We start from the raw sequence: 27769 nt of genomic DNA on the forward strand, positions 1-27769 counted from the left end.
TGAGAGAAACTCAGAAAATGCCATGTAGAACTCTGAAGCATGTATTATTTGACACACAAAAGAAAACTAAATATTCATTCCAGGAAGATAATACCTTTTTCAGCTTGCTATTAGTAGTGAGACAAGTTTTGAAATATATTAATTTTATTTTTCTCAGTTTTCCAGTTTTGTATTCAAAGTCATACTTGGATGAGAGGTTTTTTAAAAATAATTTGATTGCAGATAACTGAGTAGCTTCAGCAAATATTTACCTATAGTTCAGTTCTCTCATAGCTAATGACAGTGGAAAGGCTACTCGGTTTTCAGCTGTATCTTATTCATCAGAGGTACACTTTTTTTAAGGAACCAGGCACTAGGAGTTAGGTGTGCTCATTTTTTTTAAATAAGTGTTATTTAATTGTATTGTTACATCACTGTCTGATATCTTATTGCAGGCTGAGAAACAACTGTAATAGAAACTTGCTTCCATATTAGCAGGCATTATATATAGTTAAAAGCTACTGAAACCAAAAGAAGTCTTTATCTTAGGTCTCAGGCTCTAACCTAGTATAGGCACTTTCACAAATGTATTGGAAATAGCACAGATTTTAATTTCTGCTGCAGGCAATTTTTCAAGAATGTAGAAAGCTCCAACTTTTCGAGCAGTTCTAGCTCTGCTGAAATTTAAAAAAGCACTGTAAGCTGAAATATTGCATTAACCTGCAAGTATGAGCAGGGAAAAAACCTTAAGCCCTTGCAATCCTCACAACACTTAAAAAAGGCTTATATATTGTTATGGAGGAATGTCAGTGGTAGCTGCAGAGGGAGTGATTCTCTGCATTGCAGATCCCACAGAAGTTTAGCATTTGCTGGTAAGGAGTCCTTCCTTGCCTAGCTTCAAGACTTTGAAGGGTAATGGTAGACCCTGCATACAGCTTAAAGGCTGAGGGTTAGAAGAGGTAGAGTCAACTTTTAGAAAGCAATTTAAAATTTGCCAAACAAACTTCAGCAGACTACTTGGTGATTTGACACTATGGATATGATTGACAATATAACTACTAAAAGAGTAGGTAAGTTGGATAGAAAGGTATTTCAGAATTCGTGGTTGATATCCACAAGAAAAGGCACATTATTCTGCTTATTATCTGGCAAATTACACAAATGAGAGTTATGTCTGCTCTATGTGTGGGGGGGTGGGGGAATTCACTGCAATCTTTATATTGGTGTGTAAGTCTTGAATATCAGCAGAACGTGTGCAATATCTTACGAGAGAATGGGAACAGGGCTATTACCTCTGAGACCTCTTAATGCAGCAGCGGATAGCACTTAACGTAAGAGTGGAATATCAACTTGAAAAAGACATATATATTGTTGGTTTTGTGGTTGGATTTATTTTAGCTGACAGTAGTCCACCACCTAATATTGCGTGAGAAACAGTAAAACATATTGATGGAGATGCAACCAGAAGTAGTATTTAGGTTGTCTTTAAAAGAGAGAGACTAGAACTTTGAGAGAGACCTTCCAAGAGAACAGGAACTAAATGGCCTGGCAAATTAAATCAGAAAAGATACACACTTACAGTAGAATCAGAATAGTTTGGGTTGGAAAGGACCTTCAAAATCATCTAGTTACAAACAGATAGGAAATAGCAAGTAGTTCTGGTTGAAGTGGTAAAGGATCACAGTTGAAGATGAATTAATGGTGTCAATGGTTGTGCATAGGAGAGGAAAGCCAACATCCATACAGAAGTTATGGTCAGTCACCTTGTTTCTGATGTACGTGTCACGTGGCCATTCTGCTCTATCTCACTCAATAGAATGATAGCAGCAAGAGACACTTTTACTGTGGAAAATCACAAGAAGGGTAAAAAAAAAATCAAGAAAACTTGTTTTATGAAGAAAGATTGAAGGAAATGGGATTGCTTAGACTAGAGAAAGATCTTCAACAAGCTTTCAGGGGGATGAACAAAAAAAACTATCAGGAAAGAAAAAAGGAAATTACTTCTTTGTCTTCCCTGTGTATAGGAAAAGAAATAACAGGCTTACAGTTAATCAGAGCCAGTGGAACTCAGTGGTAAATAGTCACTGTAAAATTAAGATTAATGAAGTGGTGATTTTTTTTTTTAGCAGATAAATGGGGTTTAACAGTCTCTAAGGTTTCTAAAAACTTTTTGTTTGTTTGTTTTTGAGTTTTTTCCATAACTAAAGGCTGTCTACAACTTTGGAAAAGCTGTTGAGCTAGATATAAAAAAAACGCCAAAAATCTGAATGCCAGTTAACATTAAAATGTAAGTGTATACACGCCTGCATCCCACAGAGAATTCGTACAGCAGGGTTTACAGTTAGTTTTATCCCAATGCTAGCAAACCTAATATTTGATATGAAATGTGATTTAGGGGAAGCTGGTCTTGTACTAAAGCCTAGAATTGTTTCAGAGAATAACTGTGGTGAGATGTCTGTCCCATGAGTGTGGGAAACAAATCTTGCAAGTTTAAGGAAAACAAAAGAATTGAAGTGGCCCTGATGTTGAGGAAGTCTGTATGACAGGAAATAAATTCATCCGTGGACACAGCTACATGGTATTTTTGTTCAGACTTTCAGTTGGTATGCTCAGAACTTGAAGCCGTGGTTATTTATTGCTAGAAGAAAGGAGGAAATAGTGCACTGAAGCAGAGGAGGTAATTTTGGCCTCTGTCCATGAACATAGAAATATTCCCATCTGTAGTTATTTGTGGAAGGAAGTGTTACCTGAAACTAACCTGAAATTAATTGTGCCATCATAGATGCAGGGATCTGAAAAATATCCTAATTATGAAAATACGGAGATCATTTTCCAGCTACAAATCTTGTCATGGAAATCTTTCTAAACCGTTTTCCTTATGTCGAGTGGTACAAAGGCCACAGACGGGTAATGTGTGGTTTAGGATTTACCCTAGGAAGTATTTACAGTTTTTATCACAGTTGTCAGAGGATCATATTACCAGCCAATTACCATTTTGAGGAAAAAAGAAAATATTAAATGGTAAGGATTTTGTTAAAAAGTAACAAAGTTATGATGCTTAAGATGCTATAGAAAAAGTATTAAAAAAAGAACAGAATCTTGAACATCTAGTGAGTCATCTCAGAAGAGTGTCTTAAACTGGCAGTGAACAATTAATGCAGAGGAAACTCTTCAGCTTTGTTGCCTATGCGAAAAATAAAGGTCATGCCATATGAAAAGGCCACAGTCTAGCACTGGAAAACTTCTCTCTCTGGAACAAAGGTCTTTAGAATTTGTTGGGGGAGGGGGGACAGGGGACCCCTTGTGTATTATTTCCTACTTTCTGGAGATCAATAACCAAAAATATAGTACAGATAAAATAGAGAACACACATTTCTTTCCTCCCCACAGGGATACATAGTTCTGGCTTTGGGGATGTGGTGTAATGTTGCTGAGAACGTAGTGGCCGTGGTCCATGGGGTGTGAATTTAATCTTTTTCAGTGAGGTAAGGTTTAGGTATGTAATTAGTAATACCCACTGCCATCAAACTAACAGGTTGGTGATGTGGGATGTTAAATTAATAGGGTATTTATCAAAATGAATGCAAAATCAGACCCTAATTTGAAGTCAGCTCTTTAAATTAAAGCGTGGCAGCTGAAAAAAACTGCTGATATTTTAACTAAAAGCGAGCATGTGCGTCCTGTTAAAAGTGACATCCAACTTGCTGAAGTCTTTGTGGATCCGCAGAGAGGATAAATCCTACTGGGTTTTCAGTTTTTGTCTGTGCTCACCAAGAGCTGACAGCACTTAATAAAAATGACATGTTGTACAGTGTGGGAAACAATCACTGCAAAAATAGTGGTGTCACCAGTGGTAACGTTGTATCTTTGTTGATGTATGATTACAATAATTTTTGTGCTGGGTTACAGAAATGGGGTGTGTAGCTATTGGAATAAAAGAGTGGTATGGAGTCATTGTCTGCCATCTGCCATGCGAAAGATTGAGTCACATGACTTGGAAACTAAACCTGGGGAATTTGTTGTGTCCTGCTGAGCATGGCCATTAACAGATAATTAGACTGGTAAAAATCTTTTTAATTCATTCTGCAGCTGTCATATGCCAGATCAGGATTTGTGTTATAGGTTCCTCATTAGTTTGAGATCTTGGTCTTTTTTTTTTTTCCTGTAATTAAATTACTCTGTTGCTTCAATAAACAGTTCTTTCATTATCACATTTAAACATGCAAACTTTTCTTTAAGAAGCCTGTTACACCTTACAGTGTAAAACTGTTTACCAACCATATATGAAAGGGTTTCAGGATTGAATTTTCTCCATTTCTGTTCATAACACAGCCTATAAGCAGACTTTCTAGTTTTAAGATTTGACTTCCAGTTTGTCAGGTTGATGGATCTGTTACAGTAGCTGCTTCTTGGTTGGCTGTAATCAGTTGTCACTGTCTCAAGTCCATTGAAGCAAAAAGACTGAAATCTTAGAGTATTAACTTTTCTTCTAGTTTTGTACCCGTTACTAAGAAAAATGACCATAATAAATTAATGGCAGGAAACATGGAACAGTTTGTCAGAGAGAGGAAAGGGATTATTCTTCTTTAATGTTTAAAATATTGCTGGCCGATTGATTTGCAATGAACCTTTTAACACTGTAGTCTGAAGACTGAAGAGAAAGCAATGTTGAAGTAATAGCAACACTAGCCAACTTCTAAAAGCAAAGAGCTTCCCTGCACTTCAGTGGAACAGTGACTGTGTTTGTGTTTGTGGCTTGAAGTTAGTAAGCTGTGCACAGGAAGGAGCAATACTGAGTGTTTTCAGTGAAATTCAGTGTTGTTGTAGCACTTTTCTTGTTTATAAAGTCAATAAGAATTTTATTCTGTTGTGCAAACATGCAATCTATGCCATGTTCTTAAATATTTCTTTTGTTCGTGTTTATTTGGTGTTTTATTTATTGATACATGGAACAGGCTATCTCTCCAATCATGGAAAGCTTTTTGAAGAAAGTAAAATATTTCAGAAAAAAGCAAAAAAAATAGAGCATAACTTGTAAACTAAATGGCAAGTTAGAATTTTAGGTTGGTAGGTTTGGTGTTTCTTGGCTTTGCTTTTGTTATCCCTAACCTCCAACTCAACAAGTATTTGGTTAGGGAGTTCCAGTCTGGATAAAATTATTGGAAAATAGGTCAGTTAGTTAAGAAAATAAAGATGGTTGAGTACCAGACAGAATCCTCTTTAAGCGCCTTCTGAAGGTGCCATTTTCTTGCACATGGAAAACCTGCAGTTTCTCTTTTACAGAAATCAAGGTTCCATTTCATTTAAATCTGAATAAAATTGAACAAGAGAGATTCAAGCATAGATAAATGTGGAGTTGGATCCTACTTAAAGAGTATTTGCCTTATTCTCTCTGTATTTTGCCGATGAAGGGCATTTCATTGAGCAGTTGGGGTACTACTCATATTGACACTGAGACATCATGGCTGTATGACTTTTCTGGATTAGCTGTACTAATATATTTCTAATATTCTATTTCTGTATTTTTCTAATCTGTATATTATGTTTCTAGCACATACTGTGCTATATACAAAAATACTCTGAATATTTGGTTCCTAGATTTTCCTAGAACCTGGGACATTTTTCAGATGCATTTAGATCCAAATTATTCTTTCCTGCAATCACATTACAACTGGGAATAGTAATGCAGCCAAGGTGCATTTAAAGGTAACTATTAACTAGAATCCTACATACGATCACTTTAGAAATAGCAGAAGTAAACAGCCTGTTGAGATACAGAACTGGAAGGAACAGCATAGCTGAGACTATCCAATTGCCTATATTGGCACTGGCAATCTCATATGCTTTATGTCCAGAACAGTTCACAAGAATGTCCACCGTGTCCTTCTCCTATACACTGCTAGTCACAAATCCATCCCCAGGACCTGTAACAAACTGAAGGCTGCTAATCCATGAAACTTCAGCACTGTGATGTCAGTGTATTACAGAGAAAGAGTGGGAGAGATGAAAATTGTTCTTTATATCCTCAGCCCCTACACTGCCAAGTAATTTTAGATGGGCTATTCCAAAATAATTCTAGAAACGGGACATTGTTGTGGCTTTCTGAGCAAAGAGAACACACTGCCTGACATCTGACTCAGAAAACCATCTCTGCAAACAAAATCCATATACCGCAGTTGGCTTTATATAAGCATAAGTGGAAACACGGTACAGGGAAGGTTCTTGGTAGACTTAAATATTCTGGTCAGTTCTCATTGTGGCTGATTTTTTTGCCTTAAAGGGAAAAATATTCTCTTCATTTCCCTGGAGCTAAGGGGTTAAGCAAGGAAATCTGTCTTCTGCAGGTACCCATGCAAGCTCTGATACAGAAGATTAGTGTGTGAAAACCTATGTATTAGAACATATTTGTAAATGTTGTTAATACATACCTGCACATTTTATAATATATAATATCTTATGTATTTTTACTTAGAGCATAAATACAGTAAAATCAGTATTGTAAGCTTATGAAGTCTGAGGAAGAAGATGAGTGCATGATGAAATCTGGTTCACAAAGCTCTGTATTTTGTCGTTCTTTGTTTTCATACACAAACATTAGATTTCCTGCAGTTTTAGTATCAGAGTGGCTGTTGGTATAGACAATTTTTTACTAGCTGCAGTCCTTGACGTCTGATGCCTGCTCAAGAACACACTTCTGGTTCAAGAGCTAATCTTTCTTTACTGCAAGGAATTTGTTCTTGCTTTTGGACTGATGTGCCTAATTGGATGTGTGGGAACCTCATAATTGTCTTCTGTCACACATTGTCAAGAAGCCCATAAGAGAAAGTGCAGTCCAAGACGCAAAGGTGTTTGTTGAGGAGTTTTTAGGATCTGAGAGGGCTTCAAATACTCTTTGAACTAGTAATTATTACACAGTTTTGCTTGATTTTGACATATGAATACATTTTGATTACTTTCAGCACACGTCATCTTTTGCACAGATTTTTTTATCTTCTACTTTTCAAATATTTGACTCCAAAAAATGTATTTATGATACTCATATTTAAACAACCTCCATCCTCCCACGTATATGTCACTAAATATGCAAGATTTAGAATGGTATTATAGTAATAGAGTAAATTAAGGTGTTTGATACTACTACTTAGGAGTTGCAGATGCTTGGCTGGAATTTCCAAAGTAACTATCGTGGCTTACTCACATATTTTGGTAATAATCAATGTGATGTGAAAGTTTCTATTCATTGAATTTCTATTTTGGAACTTTATTTACCATCACAGTAACTCAATCTCTGGCATATATGTATCTTAATATATGGGAGATTTATATAATATAAAATAACTGCTAATATTAGAAGTATTCACTGGTCATAATACTGTGTAAAATTTTCTTGACAAAAACTGCATGTAGAGAAGTGCAGATTAGATGGACAAACATTTTTTTTTTAAAGAAAGTTTTTCAACTTCGCTTAAGACCTATGTAACAAAGTATGACTGACACTACACATATATTAATGGAAATAAAAAAAAAAACTTGCAAAATATTATTGTTTGTTCCAATACAAATCAAAAGACATCAACGGAAAATTATCAGAAGCACTGAGACATTATGTACCTCTAAAAATGATGAGGAGTTTAGCACCTTTCTTAGTCTTATCTGAGGCTTTCAAGAAGTCTCTGTCCAAGTCCTTAGTAAGAAATAAGATTCATGGGGAGTTCTTGGAGGTAGATGCTAGTATAAGTTATTGAGTATGGGAGTAGGGTCTGTCTGAAAATTCAGCCTGATTGCTGCTTAAGAAAAGCACTTCTAGTGTTAAAGCTATTAAAATTTGATTAGCCAAATAGAGTCTATAAGGCCAGATCACAACACTTAAAATTTTCAGTCTCTGGTGACCTAATTTAATGAATGTAGTTTTCTAGTGAAAACAAGTAGAACAGTAATCTACTTTATAAACTCAATGTTCAGTTGTATCTCCATGTGAGGGGGGGGGGGAAATGTTTTGAAATTGTGTTGGACATCTGACCTATCACAGTCAGGGGTTTTTCCTCCTTTACTCCTATACTCATTACAGAAATAAATGATAGCCTCATAGCTATTTGGACTTTTACTGAACTACCCCTGATGGGAGAGAGAACAGCCAGAGTAGACTGCCATCCATCTACATTTTGTTTGCTCTAGTTCTCCTTAATCCTCCTTAGTCTAATGCATTGCTTGTATAAGTATTGCAAAGTCAAGGTACGCAAAACTACTCCATTGCTTGCATATTAGTGGTAAAAAAACTCTGTAGGGATTTTTATCAACTCAACCCAGCAGGCTTCCAGAATGAAATGGGACTCCGAACCTATTAATAGCCAGGCCTCCAAGATTTCTACTTCATGCTTCTGTAGCAGGGAAGATCCTTGTGTAACATCCTGGACCTTCTTTCTTTATCTGTTGAGAGGTAGATGCAAGCCTGGTAGTGCATAGATGCTTATCTGAAATTGAAAACTTCAGTTTATGCATCTTGCTTAAATAAGGATTCTTAAATAAGCAATAAAAGCAGCTTTCATTGCATTGGCCCTGTCACCAGGATCTTCACTTGATGATTGGGAGTGGAGGGCATCATTTGTTTATCAAAAGCCTCCCTGAAGAGAGAAAATGAGATAGTCCATGGTCCTATCCTATGGAGAATGTTGCTGTCATGTACGAACCATTTTCTACTTACTCTTCTAGCTACAAAAGATAAATTATAATTTTAAAAAGTCAACTGGTAAGCTAAGGAAAACGAGATGCCTACCTACTTTGGCTGTTCTCAAGTGTTTGGACACAAATGCTTAATACAAATTGAGGTATACTTTCTGGACAATGGAAAACCTGTAAGAATAGGGCTTTGGATATTTCTGTCAAATATGACTCCCCAGTGTTGTCATTGCTCTCAAGTTTGCAGCAGATATCTGAAATGACTTCCAAATCTTTTAGTGTTGTTTGTGTTTCATTTTTTTCCCTTCATCTGTAGCAGAGTTTGTTGGTGAAATTCTTTTGAAATCACATGTGCACTAGAGGAAAAATATGCCTGTCTTCTGGATTGCTTGCCTGATAGTTAGAAGTAGATCTATCTTTTAAATAGAATCTTTTCCTTTTCCCAAAATTTTTCTAAAATTGTAAATTCTGCGTTTTTTCCTTCCCTGCAAAGCCAGTGGGAGTTGATACAGATCCTGGCAGCAGGACATATTACTGAAATTCTCATTGCTTTGAAGAAAAATGATTTGTTTCTGTAATTATTGGGGAAGGACAGAGGAGGAAAGCTGGGATCCAATATTTTCATATGCAGACCCAAGTATGAATCCTTGTTAGTACACTGGTGCACTAAGGAAGAATTACACTTCCTCTTTTGTATGGTGGAAAAAAAGGGGTTATATGAAGTTCAAATTGGCTTGAGACTGTACTAAAGAAGCCTTGTCATGTTTGACATGGGAAATAAATATTTAATACCTCTTGTATAAATTGACTTTGTTAGGGATGAGACTGAAGTTAGAGGCTCTTTGTGACCTTATTTTTTTCTCACTTTTATATATCCATATATAATTAATCTCAAAATGTTTTAGATGATTCATCATCCCTCATACTGTGAGTCATTTTTAGTCTGACTAGCATACGCAAAAAAATTTATTTTTAGCTAACGGATAGATATTGTGTGTATGACACTTGAATGTTTGTGAGAGGACCTTATTGTAGACTGTCCTCAGTTGGCAGGAAACATTATAATTTTGTCTTACTCTAGAAAAGTTGTCTTTTAATTGTCATTTGCTGTAATAGAAAGTGCAGGTTTTCTGTGAAATAGAATATTATCAACAAAACTCTTATTCTAATAGTGTATTACCAGGTGAGAAAAGTTACTTTTATTAGTAGCATTCTTTACCATATATATGATTGAGTTTGTCTATTTTGTAAAATACATAAATAAAACTGTTTTCCAAATTTGTATTCTCAAACAGCAAATCTAATCCTTTTTTAACAGAAAATATAGTTTAAACAGATTTTTCACTTTTAATATTCACTAGACTAGATTCTTTGATGCTTAAATCTGACAGTTGTTAGAATTTGCTGTATTAGGTTAGGGTTAAAATCTCCAAACTCATGAACACACTTCCAACTATTTTAAAAATTAAATTCTTAGGGCAAAATCTGAGTTCTGAGAAATTAATTTTCAAAAATACCTGCATGTTTTAACTAGTGCATATGTATATTTGAGGTATGTAGCACTTGACAAGTTATTCAGTTGTAAAACTGTTACTATAAAATTGCTGGTTGCAAATTACTTGTTCTGTGTCAGTAGTTTGACAGAAGCTTGATGTCTGCCTTCTAATTCATTGTTACCCTTCTCCATCACCTCGGTGGGATTTGGTTTAGTTTTGCTTCTACTGTTGTGTTGTATTAAGTTAGCCTTGGAAATCCCTCAGGTGATTGCAGTCTAAATATAGCATGCTTTTTTTACCTTCCCCTCTGCCCCCCCATCAGTAATTTTAGCATGTGCTGGGGAAGGTGTGTAAATGAAGGCGTCTTTGCATGAGGTGTTAGTTGTACGAAGTTGAACATACAAGTTGAAGGATAAACTTACCTGCTTACACACTCATTCTCTTTGCCATCCGTCTAACTTAAAAGGATTTAGAGTATCCATAGCTTTTAATATTTTTTTGTATATTTGGTGTGAATGCTTTACTTAAGGAATGTTCTTAGTATGGTTCCTGGTGGTAATACACAGTTTCTACTGAAAGACAGGTGTAACATTTCAGTAATGCTAAAATTGCATCAATGCAACCATAAATGCTGACTCACTATATTATAATAGAGTGTCATGACCTTATTCAGAATGATAGTATGGACTTTTTATAAATACAGCAGAAATTACTTGACTGTGAATTTTCACTTGCTTGTTCTCCTCCCTCTCTTACAATCTTTCCTCCACTGTGGAATGGATTTTAATAGAAAATGAACATTGTAACCTAGTGATAAATAGATTTTTTTGTGGGTTTTTCTTGTTGTTATTATAGCAAAGTATTGAGTAGTTATAAAATCTTTTAATGGCAAATATATCAGAAAACCACTATGAATTCTTGGATGTGGATGTAATAAAAGTTATTTAAAACACTGTATTGAAAGAATAAGTAATCTTGCAACTTGATGAAAAATTTCTGTGTTTTAATTGATGAAATACTGAAGCTTCAAAACACTCAGGTAAATGTAGTCTTACTATGCACGAGGGGAATTCTGTCAAATGAAGACTTTTTTTTTAGGAATTCTGCCAAATGAAGACTGTGTTTTTAATTAAACTCAATTCGGTGGGTTAAAGTTTTACTTTGCTTTGGCTGAATTTGTCACAAACCTAATGTTAGTAAGGAATAAGTAATTATGTTTTCCAGGAATTGTGAAGTGGAGATTGGATGTCTGAAATTTGCAAATTTTGACAGAAAAAGTCAATATTTACTGTGAAATTTCTGACTTGGCAAATAACTGGAATAACTTTTAAAGTGCATGGCCAAGAGGGTGGCACAGTTAGAGACTGAGGGCAGATACATTTGCATATAGCCTATGAGGCATTAAAATGAATAAAATTTACTTTTCTATCTTCTGTACTTGTTAAAAAGCCATAAAATACCTCATCTCTTTATAAAAATGTTTTAAACTTTTGCTCTTCCCATCTCTAATACAAGCTTGGAGGGAGATGAAACGTGTACATCTTTTAAATACTGTTATTTTCATAGCTGTTACATTTGTAAATTGTGCTGCTTTTCTGTTCTTGCTGAGTCTCGCTGCTGTTTACTTCCCTGCATATACTTCTCGCGGTAGTGACTTGCTGATGCGCAGGGCAATACTTGAACATTTCTGGCTTCTGTGTGTAAACTTGAATTTGGGTTGACAGTACTTAATTAAACATGAAGCATATTAAGAGAAACCCTGTATAGGAGGAGATTGCACTTCTGCTGTAAATTTTTTAAGTGTTTTTTTTTAAGCCTGCTGTTTTAAGACTTGCCCTAAGTATTACAAATAAGTCAATGAAATCAGAGAAAAGAATCTCCCCAGGAGGACTAAGAACTTTCACTGAACTTGGTTTTTGTACTGTAGGCACTTCATACTGTATCTTTCAGAGCATTCTCCAGATAGATTTTTCGGGGAATTATTTGTACTGATAGATACTTTGTTGAGAAAAATCAGCACAAGTCCAGAGAATCTGACCATTGTTCACTTGCAGGGTCTGAGCTGTCATGGTTTTGCTTGATTTGAGTCTTAAACATAACAAAGAAATCATAAAAATGAGTTTTAGACTTTAATACAACTCCGCAGAAAGCTGCATTTAATCCTTGCATGTAAACAGATTTCAAGATGACTGAGTTCCTCTGCATTTATTAATACTTCTCACTCCTTTAAAGGCACCATTATGTAACTGCCATGTATTGAATGTAAATATTTGTAGAACAGTTTCAAAGGATTTTTTATAGACTACTAAGCAAAGACTTCTATAACAAAAAATGTCGCTACAGTCCCCTTTCCACAAAAGAAAAGCCTGTCATGAAAACATCGATGGAATACTTAGCAGATGCAGTGTGAACCATGGATTCCTGAAGCTGCAGTTAACATTTCCACATGGTGTTATAAGCAGCAGTTTCAACATGGTGTTCATAGAAAACAGATGGTTTCTAAAAGCTAATTAGGAATAGTAATGTAAGAGCTGATAATTTTAAATTCCCTTCTTGGGGATGTGCATCTCCGCTAGAAATATTTCTGTGGAGGCTCAGAAAAAGGAAAAAAAAATCCCCTGATCCAGTATATGATTTCTAGAAAACTTTTTCGCATTGTGCCCTTTGGGAATAAATGAGCCATGTGCCTATTATCCCTCAGACTTTTCACTTGCAAGTGAATTAAAAAGGCCCGTTGTTAATGTTGAATAGACAGTTTGTATCAATACAAATCATATCTCTAGGCATTTTCTTTAAGGCAGCTTCTAAGAGAGCTTCTTGTTTGGGGAAGGCTTTGCAAGTCATTGAGGTATCTGCCAGCACATTTCAGTGCGCTATAGCGCGCACACTGTACTGCCAGTCCATTTTAATGTACCAGTAGAGAAAATGTCAGGGTAAGTAAAATCAAGTATCTACGATTGGATATGCTGAATGCAGATAACAATTAAGACTCTTGCAGTGAATCTGCCAAAACTAGCTGGGCTTGGCTTCTAATTTCGAACACTGACAGGGCCATACGGAGGTCAGCTCGGCACACACAGTGAAACTCTACCCAGAGCTAGTAAAAACAACGTATGTTCCCAGAAGCTGCTTAGGAAGCCCTTTATGTACAGGGGAATATCTGCAAAAGTCTTAGACCTTGAGAGTAGAAATAACGACACCAGTAACCTCATGATGAAGGAGTAATTGCCGGAACTATACCCCTGCTTTAGCAATAGTGACTAAATGATTAAAGCTAATACTGCTGTATAGAAGTGGAGGAGTGGTTGAAATTCTAACCAGGACTCCGGTATGGACAGAAACTCTCTCAATGGGAGGAATTGCAAGAGCGGGAGGTGTAAAGTGAATCTGTTAGTATAACTGATATGTGAGATTCAATGATGATATCCTGACACATTTTTGTTAAAGTGCCTGTTTTGCCCTTTTATGGTCTATATTATCTCAAGAGTGTGGTGATATTTCAGTGTTTGAAGAGAATGTCAGAAATCATTCCCGAGGAAGCATTTTCTGCTCTTGGAGAGTATAAGATTCTTGTCGTCTAAGGAGGAAGAGAATGACAAAAATTCAGGTGTTTCTGGTATTGACACAAGGTGCCTACAAAATATTAGTCAAATGATAAATATATATGTATTTTTTTTAAACCTGCTTGTTCAGGATCAGACAACTGTATATCAAGCGATACATGTAGTGGAAGATAGCAGGAAGAAAAAAGACGAATGGTACTACGTGCTGCTGAAATTAGGATGCTTCTCCAGACATTGCATACTTTTTGAAGATTGAACAAATAAAATCTTGACCTGACTGCAGAAAACTGGAGGAATGGGGTTGGTGCCATGTTTTTGTATCTGTAATCAGAAGTGTGTGACAATTACAGCCTGCTGCAGTGTTTGCTTCAAAGCCTGTGCAATTCTGAGCAGATCCAGTATCTGCTCCTGATATGCTTACTAAATAGCGTACCCTTGTGCTGCTGCTAGTTGAAAGGTACGTTTGTAGTATTAAGAGACTGACCACACTGCTTTTACTCTATTGTATTACATTCAGACTCTAGTGTACAATGTGTATTTCCATGCAGTTGCGTACTCAGATGCAGGCTGTGGAGCTGTCTGTACTACACAGCTCCCTTCTGCATGGAGCAGGGGTGAGCTTATAATACATATCAGTTCCAGAAGGATCACTTGACAGTAAGTGCAATTGCACCGTGGCTTTAAGTTGCCTCTGATAAAAAGCCGTGAACTGGCTGCAGCCCAGGCCTCAGCTGTTGGTATTGGTACCCAGGATGCCAGACTGCCTTTTGCAAAGTTTTATGCTGCAGTGCTGCTACTGTTAGTATTGAATATGGCTACATTAAAGCTACCCTGGATTTGGCTGCATGAGATGGAGTCTGTGTTAGCAGAGTCAAGTTTAGAACTTCTGTGCAGATGCAGATACTACCACCTTCAACCTCAACGTTATTTTTATCTTATTACAGAATAAATTAAAAGCCTATTGTAAATACACTTTTCAGATCTTCATGCCATGATCTTCTGCCTGCTTAGTCTTGGTGAGGACATTGTTTTGTTTTTCATGGAGAGGACGAGCAGGGAATTTGGAAGTTTTTTCTGTTTTGCAAACAAATCCTGATAGTGGTAATGAAAAAAACCTGTAATCCAAGGATTCCTGAATTATTTGTGTATTTACATCACCTGCAACAACAGGTACATTTTGAGCCAGGTGGAACATGCTGATACCATTCTCCTTAGACTGGAATATGGAGCGTAGAACAAAGGCATCAGCGTTGCACTTAGATTCAGCCAGACTGAGCTAGTGATTAATTTCACTTGTTGAGACCTGTGATGGGAACATCATGAGAGATGCCAGAGAGGTGTTGCAGCTCCAGTGGCTTCCAGTTCTTTGGAGAATAATATGACAATTCACTTGTTGGGGCTATATTTGCTATTCTTAGCTGCCACAGACTAGCTTAGGATCAGGAACACATTGAGCATCATCTGTATCATTGGAGGGGATCTCCATGTCACTGGCTGTGTATGTATTACAGCTGGGAACTCTCATCTGTTCCCAGTTTTGTTGTAAACTGTGACATAGTTTACATTTTTATCTATAGTTGCAGTTTAGGTAATGTTTTAAAAAAAAATCCTCTTTCATCAAAGTTGAAAACAGGTATGATATATACAAATGCTAAAAAAAAAACTCATTAAATGGAAATAAAACCCCACAGAATGGTGGAGCAGTATTATTTATGTTACACAATGGCACTAACAGGGACAAAACTATGTCATAACTGCTTCTGCTGATATGTGATTAATAGGAAAAATACCTATGATCTCTCCATATATAGCTCTTGCTTCCAGTTCCGTAGCCTGGTCTTAGTTTTAACTTGAAGCAGACTGGGTTTTGCTTGTTCGTTGTGTGTTTAACCAGAAATGGGTGATTGGTGATTTCTAGACTGGCTAGCTTTGTATGCAATATGACTAGGAATGCGAAGGGGTTCTACTGCTGCACTTACTGGTTTTCTGTATGTGAAAAAAATGTGATCAGTGCAGTGAAAATAATGAGGTCTTAAGCAGCATGAAGACAAAGTATGATGAAATGCTTGATGAACTGATGATTTAAAAAACCAAAGCACCAGTAACGAGAAACATGAATTGAGATGTATCTGTAAATTTCTCATTGTATTTAAATGGCTTTCAGTAATGTATTAATGTATGAATGCTTCTAAGTAGTTTTTATATAGAGGAAAAGGGTTATTTAAAAAACAGCCCTCAGATAAAATAACGTATTTAGTGAAATGTGACTTTATTATGGGAAAAACAAACTTGTCAATTTAGCAGCAGTTATCTTGAGTAAAATTTTGGAAAAATAAACTAAGACAAACCACTGAAAAGATCTGGTCAGCCAAAATCTCAAGATTATACAAATCTAAATTTTGCATTGGGCCTTCCATTATGTAAATTAGGTTTATGTAATTCTAAAGGCACATTCATGTAATTCGAAAGTCAGAAGCCATTTGTATTGCAGCAATAAATATTGTTTTAATTTGCTCTTCAATGAGTGGTAGGAGTTTGGAAGAAAGTATCAATTCAAGTATTGCCAAATAGAAGTGGAAGAAAGTTAAAAATTCTTTTAAAGTGCCAGCGTTGTTTTCTGAGAGTAGAAAAGTCAGTGACTGGCCTTCAATGTTGAGTTTCACTGTGGTTGATGTTACGATTTGAAGCTTGTGTTTGTTCCAGTTTACACTCCATATTTCAGCATCTTACAGGAGGAGGCCTGGAATGTATTTTTAAAGTTTCTACCAAAAAAAATAAATTCAGTGGTTTGGAAATGGATCTTCAGTAACAATCTATGCTGTATCGTTCTTCCTCTCTGAAAATTTTTTTCCAGATACTAGTAATGAATTCTGTATGAATTAATTCAAAACAGGGTGGTCATTCTCACGCTTTTTATAAAAGCACCTATCATGTAATTGCTACAGAGGTCCACAAACAAGATAATGTTACCGTATGCTTCCAATGTTCAGCAGCATCTCTGATGTTCTGGCTCAGCAGAAACAGTCATCCAGACTGCTATAGGGTTTTTAAATATTTATTAGTGTATTGCTGAATTATGACCCTACATGCATCTTTTTCACCTTCCAGTTTACTCAAACTTTATGTAAAAAAAAAAAACAAAAACAAAAACAAAAAAAAACCAAAACAAAACCAAGCAAACAAAAAAAAACAATAGATGAATTCAGCCTTTAATTCAAAAGAAGTACTGGGTCACGTAAATCCTCTGCCTGATTCACTGAAGTTGAGTTCCAAGCTGCTAATAGCAGTATGGCAATAAAAATGTAATACGGTGTGATTTTAAAATAGGAGATCTATAACACTTCACCCAAGCCTTACAGCAGATGCCACAAAAGTCCAAGTGACTGAGAAATGGGGCTTAGCACTTCTTTTCTGCACTGTTAGGTGGTCTGGAGAGTTTTGGGGGAAAGGGTTTGTTTTGTTCTGTGCTTCTGGGGGTTGTCCATTTTGCTTTTTTTCTGAAACTTATGGAAGTTTGTTCAAAGGAAGAACTGCCATTTTCAGACATGAAGGAAGAAACATGTCTGAGATTTTGTTGAGTTTTGTTTTAAAGAGAAGCTGATGGAATCACCTTTTTTTTCTGACAGGACTCCTGGTATAACAGTATTGATACCTCTGTTCTTTTGTCAGTCGTTACGAATGCTGCTTCTCCGCTGTCTTCATAATCCATTTGTTGTCTAAACATGAAATCAAAGATCATACAATCATCGAATGGTTTGGGTTGGAAGGGACCTTATAGATAATCTAGTTTCAATGCCCTTGCCATGGGCAAGGACACCTTCCACTAAACCAGGTTGCTCAAAGCCCCATCCAACCTGGCCTTGAACAGTTCGAGGGAGGGGACATCCACAACTGCTCTGGGCACCCTGTTCCAGTGCCTCAGCACTCTAATAGTAAAGCATTTCTTTCTTATATCTAATCTAAATCTTCCCTCTTAGTTTAAAGCCATTACCCCTTGTCCTATCACTGCAGGCCCTTGCGAAAAGTCCCTCTCCAGCTTTCTTGGAGGCCCCCTTCGGGAACTGGAAGACTGCTGTAAGGTCTCCCCAGACCCTTCTGTTCTGCAGGCTGAACAGCCCCAGCTCCCTCTGCCTTTCCTCACAGGAGAGGTGTTTCAGCCCTCTGATCGTTTTTTTGGCTCTCGTCTGGACCCACTCCAACAGGTCCATGTTTTTCCTGTGCTGAGGGCTCCAGGACTAGAAGATGTTGCGAGGTTGAAGAATGTGCTAAGGACGCCAGAGCCTGACGATGTTTCTACATCTTGAAATGTGTTTTACATCTGTTTATCTTCTTAGTAAAGCATACAGAAGCAGCAGCCACAGGCTTAGAAATAATGTTGGTAAAAGTTAGGAGCTAGTGGAATTGAACTGGATCTCTGAAAGCCAGTTACAAAGTACAGTTTCTGTTTTCTGTATGACTGTAACTTTACTCACATTTCTGAGCATCTGATCTTTCGATTAATCAGTTTTATCCTCATTGTTTTTACTTGATACCCCTAGGCTAGCGTAACTGTTCCAGATGTTGTATACAAGCTCAACAGACCTCAATATTTCATGACAGGCAAAACAGAGTAAGCATGGAAGCTAATTTGGTGAGACCCAAATACCTTCCCAGTATGTATGGTTGTATTTTTACACTGAATTTTTGTTATTTCATCTGTGGAATTTTATTGTTTGAAATGGTGAACAGAGCATCCATAAGCTAATTTTGTTTCTGGATTTCCGCTTTGCAGTTAATTGAGGATACTTAAAGAAACAAATGCTTTTGAAAGGTTTGCACGCTCTTTGAATGTATGACAAGCAATTAGCATTGCAAAACCTATAAGCTAATATTATAAGCATAGAACTTCAAGGTTAGTTGGAAGTGGAGTAGTTGTACTGAAACAGATAGAATGCTGATTAAATGAAGCAGTTTAAGGGTTAAAAATGTGAAATGAACAAAACTTAAAATTCATGTAAAAAGCATCCTTCTAGTCTGCAAGGAGCTCAATGGATTTTAGTAAGACTTCTTGTTATGGGAATTGGTGTATATGAAGTAGACCAAACTGAGAGAGACACCTGAATTTATAGGGTACCTAAACTTTTTCCCCTCCTATTGCAGTTCTGTGAGAAACAGCTTTGAATGAGTTCAAGATTGAAACCACGAACCAGGAATTCAGAAAACAATACATTTTTATATCTCCACCTAACAAAATTAAATTGCAGTGAGTCATGCATTTCAACTAAAATTTGAATCTTAGAGTTACTTGATTTGTTGTTGTTTTTTTTAACAGAATTTGAACAGAAACCTGGCTTTAGCAGCTACTACATGAACAATTCAAGCCACAGGAAGAACATAGAATCATAGATGGTTTGGGTTGGAAGGGACCTTTAAAGGTCATCTAGTGCAACTCCCCTGCAATGAGCAGGGACATCTTCAACTAGATCAAGTTTCTCAGAGCCCCATCCAGCCTCACTTCAAATTGTTTCTAGGAGTAAGGCATCTACAACCTCTCTGAGCAATTTGTTCCAGTGTAAAACTAAAACTTTCATTTAAAGCTTAAAGATTCATGAAAAATTATTGTACCCTTCATCAAAGGACTTTTCCAGATTTCTAGCTTTTCTTTAATTCTTTCTGTGCTGACCACAAACACTCAGTTTGAATTTCTTATTTATCTGTGGAAAAATAGTTCTCATTTAAAGAACTGCTGCTTCTGTAACCACTCCAGGAAATACTGTCTGCCCATGAACAGTTGAAACCTTGGATTGCAGTAGATTGTCGCTGCGTGCCACAGCAACTCTTCTGATCTAAAGAATCAGGGAAATGAAAGTACATTGAATATTGGGCCATAGGATTTCATTGTTTTTAAATTCTCCATAATATGTGAATGCTGTGTTTTTTCAAGCAGGGTGATTAGCTAAGGGCACTGATTTGTATAATAGTACAAAAGGGGTAAATTTATGGAAAAAATTGGTGTAACATTTTAACTGCATTTGTGTTGTGGCACTTATTTAATAAATAAGATTGTACTGAATTGGATGAACCAGCTATCTGTCCTTATATGTACACTTTTTCTTCTAATGTTCTTTCATAATACAAATAGCCTTTATTTTTAGACTAGCTACTCGGTGGTAAGATGGAATGTTAGCTGTGTGAAGTCAGGTGCTATTTTTGGTTCTGTATTAGGCTTCCCAGTTATGCCACTTAAGGAAAGAATCTGTTACGCTGACTTTTGAGCTGCTGTGATTAATACAGCTATGGGCAAAGATCTAATCCTTGTCTTGTAACTGAAAACACTGTTGTTTTTTTCTCTTCAGACAAACTGGATTATGGTCATATCATGAGCTGCATTTGTTAATTATGTTTCCAGTTTCCACTTACGCCATGTTTAGTAAGGCTTCGATAACTAAATAGCTGCACATAATCAGTGCAATTGAAATATGATTTTGCAGAAAGACATCAGTTTTGCCCGTTGGAAAAACTGGTGAATGGACCTTGCCAGAAAGTCCTACAGTACTGGAAGTCTTTAAGAAATGGATATGTGTAGGAACTCACTTTAACTTGTGCATATTTCTGCAGCTTATTTTTCTTACTGTCATTTCCATTGCAGTTAGGATGACCTGTTTGAATCGCACTCAAATGCGATCTTCCATTTCTGCATGTGTTCATTTTCTGAATTAAAATTCAAGATGTTAAAAAAAATATGCAAAAATCTGTTCAAAATTGAAATAAAACTAAAATGTGGTATGTGCTCTATTCTGTCATCTGCTCCCAATAGCTGTATGGCTGTATGTATGTGTTGCAGTGACCTGACCAGTCTGTTTATGCAGTCTTTCTGCATTGTCATACTGTGTTAGGCGTTTCCTGGGCTTACTGACAGACTTTTTCTGTTTACAAGGCAGCAGACAAAGATTTAACATTTCTGTTTTCTTTCTTACTCTTTATATTCCCTGTGGGACAGAAGAGTTTGTGTCCTCCTTTTTCACTGCTGTTCCTCATCACAGAGTATCAGTGAAAGGAAGTTCATTTTCTAATGATGACTGTAATAATGTGACACAGCCATTGGTTAAATAGTCATTTAGGAAGCTGGCCTTTGTTTCAGTATTCTTTTTTTTTTTTTCCCCTAAATAGGTTAACAAGCTGCCTTTATCCAAGCCAAGCAAATTCAACACTTACAAATTTTTAAAACCAGAAAACTTAGTTTTTCTCTCACTGTTTACTGAATTTAATAAACTTGAAGGACAAGACAAAAGAGTGTCAGATGCCAAACCTCAAATTGTAAATCAGACAATGTCTTATGGAAGTTCTGGCCTAGAAATCAAACTTGTTTTATACTTTTATTGCAGTGTCCAGCAGAGCTGGGGAGGTCCTCAGACCTTTCACAAGCTGTGATTGTGTATAGCTTTATGAATGTGAATAATTCCGTTGACTGCAGCGGAACTGCTCTCAAGCTGACCAACTGCATGGGTTAAAAAGGGACTCTATAGAGTAAGACTGAAGTACAGGTGAACTAGTTGAATTAGTTATAGAGGAAAAAAAGATCATAAACTTTTTTTCACAGATTAACTGTGACTGTTAGAAAGGTCTTAGAGCCTCTGAGTAAATTGCAAACAAACAAATTCCACTTTTAAAGTTTCTTTATTTTGTCAAGAAATATAGGACATTAATATAAAGGAAAATCACAGTCTTTAAAATCAGAAGTGAATTTGCTGGCCAGATGCACAGTCATATAACAGGAGATCAGGTAATGAATTTTTAAATTTTGTAACACAGTACTTTTGCGTTCTTTCTGCATGATCTGATCTCTGTTACTGTATTTCACGTTTTAGTTGCAGACAAAATAATTGTGCATTTAAACTTCAGAAACTAAGAGGTATTTGACCTAATTCCAATAATTTTTAGAGAACAAAGGAGATTTATTTTTTTGTCCTGTCTGCTAATGACATTATGGAAGTTGTGGGTTGGGGAAGTTACTATGATGCATTGTATAGTCCTTATAGCTACAGCCAGTAGGAAAGGTGTCTATCAATCCCACAGTTATATGTCCTCAAGCTTTAAGACTCCCCAGACTACCGTATGGCTGTTTTGGGCGGATGTGTACCTAGTCTTAGTAACATTTGAGCTCTTAAAAACATTGCATTAGAAATTAGTAGCTTGCTTACCCTCATTTCAGTGGTGTGTAATTTTGTTTCATTTGGGAATACGCAGAAAGACTCCGTAATAGAGCTGTCACAGAGAACATGCGCTGGTAAGGAACAGAAGTTTTTGCAAGTGTCAAGTGCTGCTTCTCTATACCAGCAATCTTATCACTTGACATGATTTACTGTGTATCTGACATAGTAGTGTTTCTTGTTGCTGTTCTGGTATACAATTGTCGTGGTTTTGGCTGGGATGGGATAGAGTTAATTTTCTTTTTGGTAGCTGGTGTAGTGCTGTGTTTTGGATTTGGGATGAAAATAATGTTGATAACATACTGATGTTTTCAGTTGTTGCTAGGCAGTCAAGGATTTTTCAGCTTCTCACACTGGTTTGGCCTGCCAGGTGAATGGGAAGCTGGGAGGGGACACAGCTGGGGCCGCTGACCCAAACTGGCCGAAGGCATATTCTGTTCCATATGATGTCATGTTCAGTATATAAGCTGGGGGAGTTGGCCGGGGGGCAGTGATCACTGCTTGGGGACAGGCTGGGTATCGTTCGTGTGGTGGTGAGTGGTTGCATTTGTGCGTCACTTGTGTGTGTGTATATGTATATCTTTATATTATTATTATTATTATCTTTATCATTATCTCTTCCTTTACTTTTCTGTTGAATTGTCTTTATCTCAACCCATGAGTTTTCACTTTTCCCCATTATTTTCCCTATCCTGTGGCAGGGTGAGGGGGGCAGAGAGCAAGCAGCTGTCTGGTGCTTAGCTGCTGGCTGAGGTTAAGCCACAACAAAAATGTGGGCTTCCGTACTTAGCTGGCTCTTGAACAATTGCTGTTTTGCCTGCGTCCAAATCACTTAGCATGGTTGTCTTCGACACTTTGGCATTTCTACCAAATGAATAGGTTGCTCATTAAAAAGAGAATACTAGCAATTCCAGTATTTTTTTTAAAGGGCATGTCAGGGACTCATTGATTTGACTTTTCTCAGTATTTCTACTTCCTGGATATATTCTAGCTACCCATCTGGCTATTCTCTGACTGTTTACTGAAGACATGTTGGGATATGTGACACATTATAACCAGGCAAACAGCTGCCTTAAGCTAGTACTGAATCTCTTTTGTGCCAGTCTTTTTTTCAGTCATGAAGGGTATTGATGGCATAGTAAGTAGTTAAGATTATTGATTAAACACATACACCCACTTTCCCTTGGTCAGGATTTTCTGTGAAAGTGCAGAGACCAAGGGGAAGTTCCGAGGTAAGAAAATCTGTGTTAAAATCACAATACTCAGTAGGAAAGAGTGGGAGTGCCCTTTTCATCTTCCTTTTTGAGTTCCTGAGGCTGCATAGAGGAAACTCTTCCTTTTGAATGTAAAGTCTGCATCTGTTGGTGATGGAACTGAAATAGGAAACAGGCAACTGACCTGTTTCTGCAGGACTGCTTTCCTTGGGTTTTGCACTTTAGGACACACATGAACCCTCAAACTGTAAGCCTGACAGCTTGGAAAACACTACAGCAATTTTAATGAGAACGTTTGTGTGGCAGTGAAGAAGAAGTGGCAGCGCTAACTTCATTTGAAAAGGTGAAGCAAGAATGATGATTACAAATATGACCTGACCAGCAAAATACACACATACTCAACTTTTGCTTGCTCAGGAATAAAGGCTGATGCAAAGGGGCAAAGGGCAAAACTGTCAGGATGGCATAGCTGTAATCTGTCCCAGTCAAAGAGGAGTAGCATTTCCCAGCAGAAATGTGGAGACCCCTCACACCGAAGGCAGTAGCAGGGAGGTTGTATCTAGATTTGTCATGCTGATATTTAATAAATTATTCACTTTTTTTTTTCAGCAATTCATGGAAAAAAATCACTGCATTTGTTTAAGAATTTCAGCCTCAAATGCCTGTCACTACTGCTGAGCTGAAAACGCATACACAAATCCAGCTGTTACTGTGCATGCCAGTTTTCCTTTTGCCTCCTATGTTATGTGCTTCCTTTTTTAAAATATTTACACCATATCCTGTTTTGAAGTCAGTAGATATAAATATTTCTTCCATTGTTAAAACAAATACAAATAAACTTCCATATCTTTTTCCCATTTTGATTTATTAGTTCCATTTTCAGCTGATGTAGAGGATTTGTCATCCAGAGCAGCTTTCCCCAGACACTGGGTGTGGCTCTTCAGACTTAAACTGTACAGTCCTGTTGCTGCTTACTTAAATTGAATCAGCCATACTAAATTAAGCCAAACTTTGTCTTTACAGCTCTTTCTTTTACATTTAGAATGAAGCATATTTGTACAGCTGGAGTAAATACAGTTTACTCAGTGAGCTTCTGCCTGGAGGGTGTTGATATGTGGTTACCAAACTCTCATTAGTGTTAAAAATTTGAGAGGAATTGAATTCTTTAGTAATTTTTCAGGTGTTCATAAAACCTGCATTGTATCAGTCTCTCAACTTTTTTTAAATATTTTTTTTCCTCCAGAGATTGGAGAATAAACATTTTGTGGATAAAGGTTTGTTTATATCATTCAAGTTTTTTAATTGTAACTTCATCATAAAGGACAATTATAAATACCTGTTGAATTCTGTCTATAAAAGATTGATCATTGTTCCTGTTTCTTCTGGTGGGAATCTATCTTCTGCTTGTTAGATTCAGAGTTGGGAGTAGGGGTTGGTGTAAATTGCATTTCTAGGCCTATGTGTTGGTAATAGGAAAGGGATATATGTATAGACCACAATTTGTATATTCTAGTCCAGTAGCTTGATCTGACTGAAGAAGTATTTCTCTGGAAAGAGCAAACTTCTTTGGTTATAAATATTTCTCAGAAATATAAGCATATTTTAAAATATGTGTATGTGACACTTGTAGCCTTGGTAGTGTTGGCTATAATGATAAACCCTAAAAATTTTCCTTGTGCGGCTCTGTATATAGCTTCCATTAAAAAAGAAAGCAGATTTAAAATAGAATTCTTTTTGTTTTGTGGACAAACAAATTGCATTCATCTTGTTCTTTTAAGAGACCATTAGCTGTGGTAATTAAAGCCACAGACAGGAGAGAGACAATCTAATTGAGCTTTACTGCAAGGCCACCAATGGAAACCATGCATTTTAAGTACTTGCATAGAGCTTTTGTGGATGTAAACTAGGAAGTGGCCAGATCTGAATCTCAGAAATTAGCTAATGACTGTAATGTCAAAAAATCTCTCAACACTATTGAAAATCAGATCTCATTTTGGTGCATAACCTCTTCAAGGTGTCCAAAGCTTTTCACATTTTCATCTTCATGAGTAGAAGCTCACAGCATCAGGACTAGCAAAAGAGTTGTTACTTGGATTAATGACTACATATTTGACTGTTTTTGCTATGGTACACTTATATGCAGCTTGGCTAATACCATCTTTGTTTGAAAGGCGTTTTAGGAAATATTTTGAAGGACTGAACAGTTCTTTTAGCACCAAGTGCAGCAAAACAAAGAATGGGTAAGAGACTATAAACGCTTGGTGGAAAGAGAAGCAGCATTTGTCATACGCTAGTTTGACAAGCCAAATCTTGATCTCCAACTTAGTGGAATGACTGACATGCTATTCATATACACAAGTTCTACTAATAATGAAACTAAAAAAAAAAAAAAATCAATGTGTTCAAAATTTTTTTATTTTTAAATTTCTAAACTGATTGAATCCAGCTCAAAGCTATAAAAATTGCTATATCATCTAAGTATAGATATTTTTTGGAGTGGAACTGTGTGATTTGCAAGTTAGACCACAGTGGACCTGCAGCATTTAAAATCCCATGCAAACGATTTATTCATTTCAGCTTTCCCTTAATAATTTTTTGTACACTAAGTGAGCAAAAAACCTGTTGTTATTAATTGCAACATATACATTAATTTTAATTCTGTAGGAAATGAAGACTGTTATTTTAGAATCTGTGTGCACCTTGGGAGCTGCTCCTTTGACTTTATTACGATAAAGGCCTCGAAAAATAACCATTAGATTGTACTTCTAGGAAAACAGAAGATTTCCATGAACTTGATTTTAAAAGTAGTTCCTTCACCTCATAATGTGTGGTTATTTAGGATTGGTGAGTGCTAGCAGATCTTTATTCCTTGTTGAATACACTTTTTCAATACTTTTTTTCTTCTTATGTATTTTATGTGTAGCCAGTCCAGACTATTTGTAGGGAGAGGAAGGACATCCAGCATTCACTGCTGGAAGATAGCGAGCATCTTTGTCAATCTTTCTCATACTTGCATTTGTCTGGCTTCCAGTTAGAAGTGTAGTTTAGTATCTTTTACAATAAACTAAAGTCTATCTTGATCTGTGACAGACAGGTGAAGGTCACAGAGTTCAGGTACACAGTGTGTGAGCAGACTGAGAGGCTGGCATTAGCCTGAGCTCCACCTCCGGCAGTTTACCTAATCACTGGTCTTTAGGATTACTCTTAGGAAAGGAATCACTGGTCCTTAGGATTACTCTGTGTATTCTTGCTTGGGTAAACTATATACATGAACATGTGGGAAAGCATGCATGGAAATTCATACCTTTCTTAAAGTTCTTTATTCCCCTCCCCAACAGCCATTTACAAAATATTTTAAGGTTCATTTCTAAGAATACTCCCATCATCTTCTGTGCACAGATCTGACCCTTCTTTGTAGACTTGCTCCGCAGACAGCAAAAGGATGATGCTGCATGCAGTTCTGTCTCTGTGTATTTCCCAGTCTGACATAAGACCTGTCATTCTCTCCCCTCTTATTCTCAGCTCAGATGTTAAACTAGATGGATTAAGGGGTGAGGGGGAGCCTTTGAATCAGAACAGAAAGATTAATTTTGTGCTCTGCTAAACCACAGCATTTAACTCTTAACCTGCTTGAAGAGCATTACAGGGGTATTGTGGGCACGAGTAGAGCAGTGGTGGGTAGGCAGATCTTGTGGAAATGGCACCAGGTTTGTGGGCCTTTGGCTGTGAACTTCTGGCTCACAGAACATCTCTGCCCATGTCCTGCAGTGCTACTGAAGTAAGTGTTCTGAAAGCTTTCTCACAGCTTTTGCTGTAGTGGTTGGTTTGGGTTGGTTGCTGGATTCCTGAAATGTGTGGAAACGATAAGCAGTCCTCTTATTAGTAGAGAGAGTTATTAAGTTGAGAGGAATAAATCCCACGTTAGCAAAACTTCTCTTAAATTTGTAAGGCCTTTTGAATCCAGTTATTACTGCTTCTTCAGTTAACTGGAAGCAGTGGTTTTGAGTACAGCTGAAAATGTCTCTCATCAATGAGAGCGGATTGTCATTGCAATGGTAAGATAACAATAAAAGGACTTTGGTGGTGGCTGGAGTCCTTTGGCCACATGATACAGTGATGCAAATGCTGGGTACTGCATGTAGTGAGGATCTTGCTGGGAAGGCATCGGCTGTTATTCCTGGTTTAGCTGCCATGAGAACTGTGCTGCTGGTGAATGCCCTGTGTGAGTGTTCTTGCAGAGAGCTGAGGGTCATTGATATTCTGAGTATTTCTCAGAATACTGCAGGCAGTAGAGACTCCTTCCTGTAGTTCTGCCAATGTTTACTGTTATCACAGCGGGTAAAAGATGCAAATGGTGTTGACAGGTATCTGGGAAGGAAAAAAAGCTAGTTTCCTTAGAAGCAATTTTTTGTTTTACCTCTTTAATTACATGGTTTTACCAAATGGTGCTAACCTTCTTAGATTTTACGTAGTGTTTATTCACAGATCTCATTTGGGTGTGCAGTGGTAAAAAGAATAGGAAAAAATTATACAGTAAAATTTTAATCTAGTTACACTTGAAGAATAGCAAGCACTTTTTTTTCTTACAAGGGAGTTAGAATGAGTTCAGTGGGATTTCTTGTTGTGGCATTTTGGTTTTATTGTTTTTAAAG

The 27769-nt window shown here is 36.9% G+C and overlaps 1 protein-coding gene across 6 annotated transcripts in view; it reads left to right on the forward strand.

Moving 5' to 3' along the window:
- The window catches only part of DCLK2 (doublecortin like kinase 2), a 95146-nt gene that overhangs the window by 16299 nt on the left and 51078 nt on the right, over nucleotides 1–27769 (forward strand). The gene's annotated exons all lie outside the window — the stretch shown is intronic.

The sequence above is a fragment of the Opisthocomus hoazin genome, chromosome 5, assembly GCF_030867145.1.
Source record: "Opisthocomus hoazin isolate bOpiHoa1 chromosome 5, bOpiHoa1.hap1, whole genome shotgun sequence".
NCBI lineage: Eukaryota > Metazoa > Chordata > Aves > Opisthocomiformes > Opisthocomidae > Opisthocomus > Opisthocomus hoazin.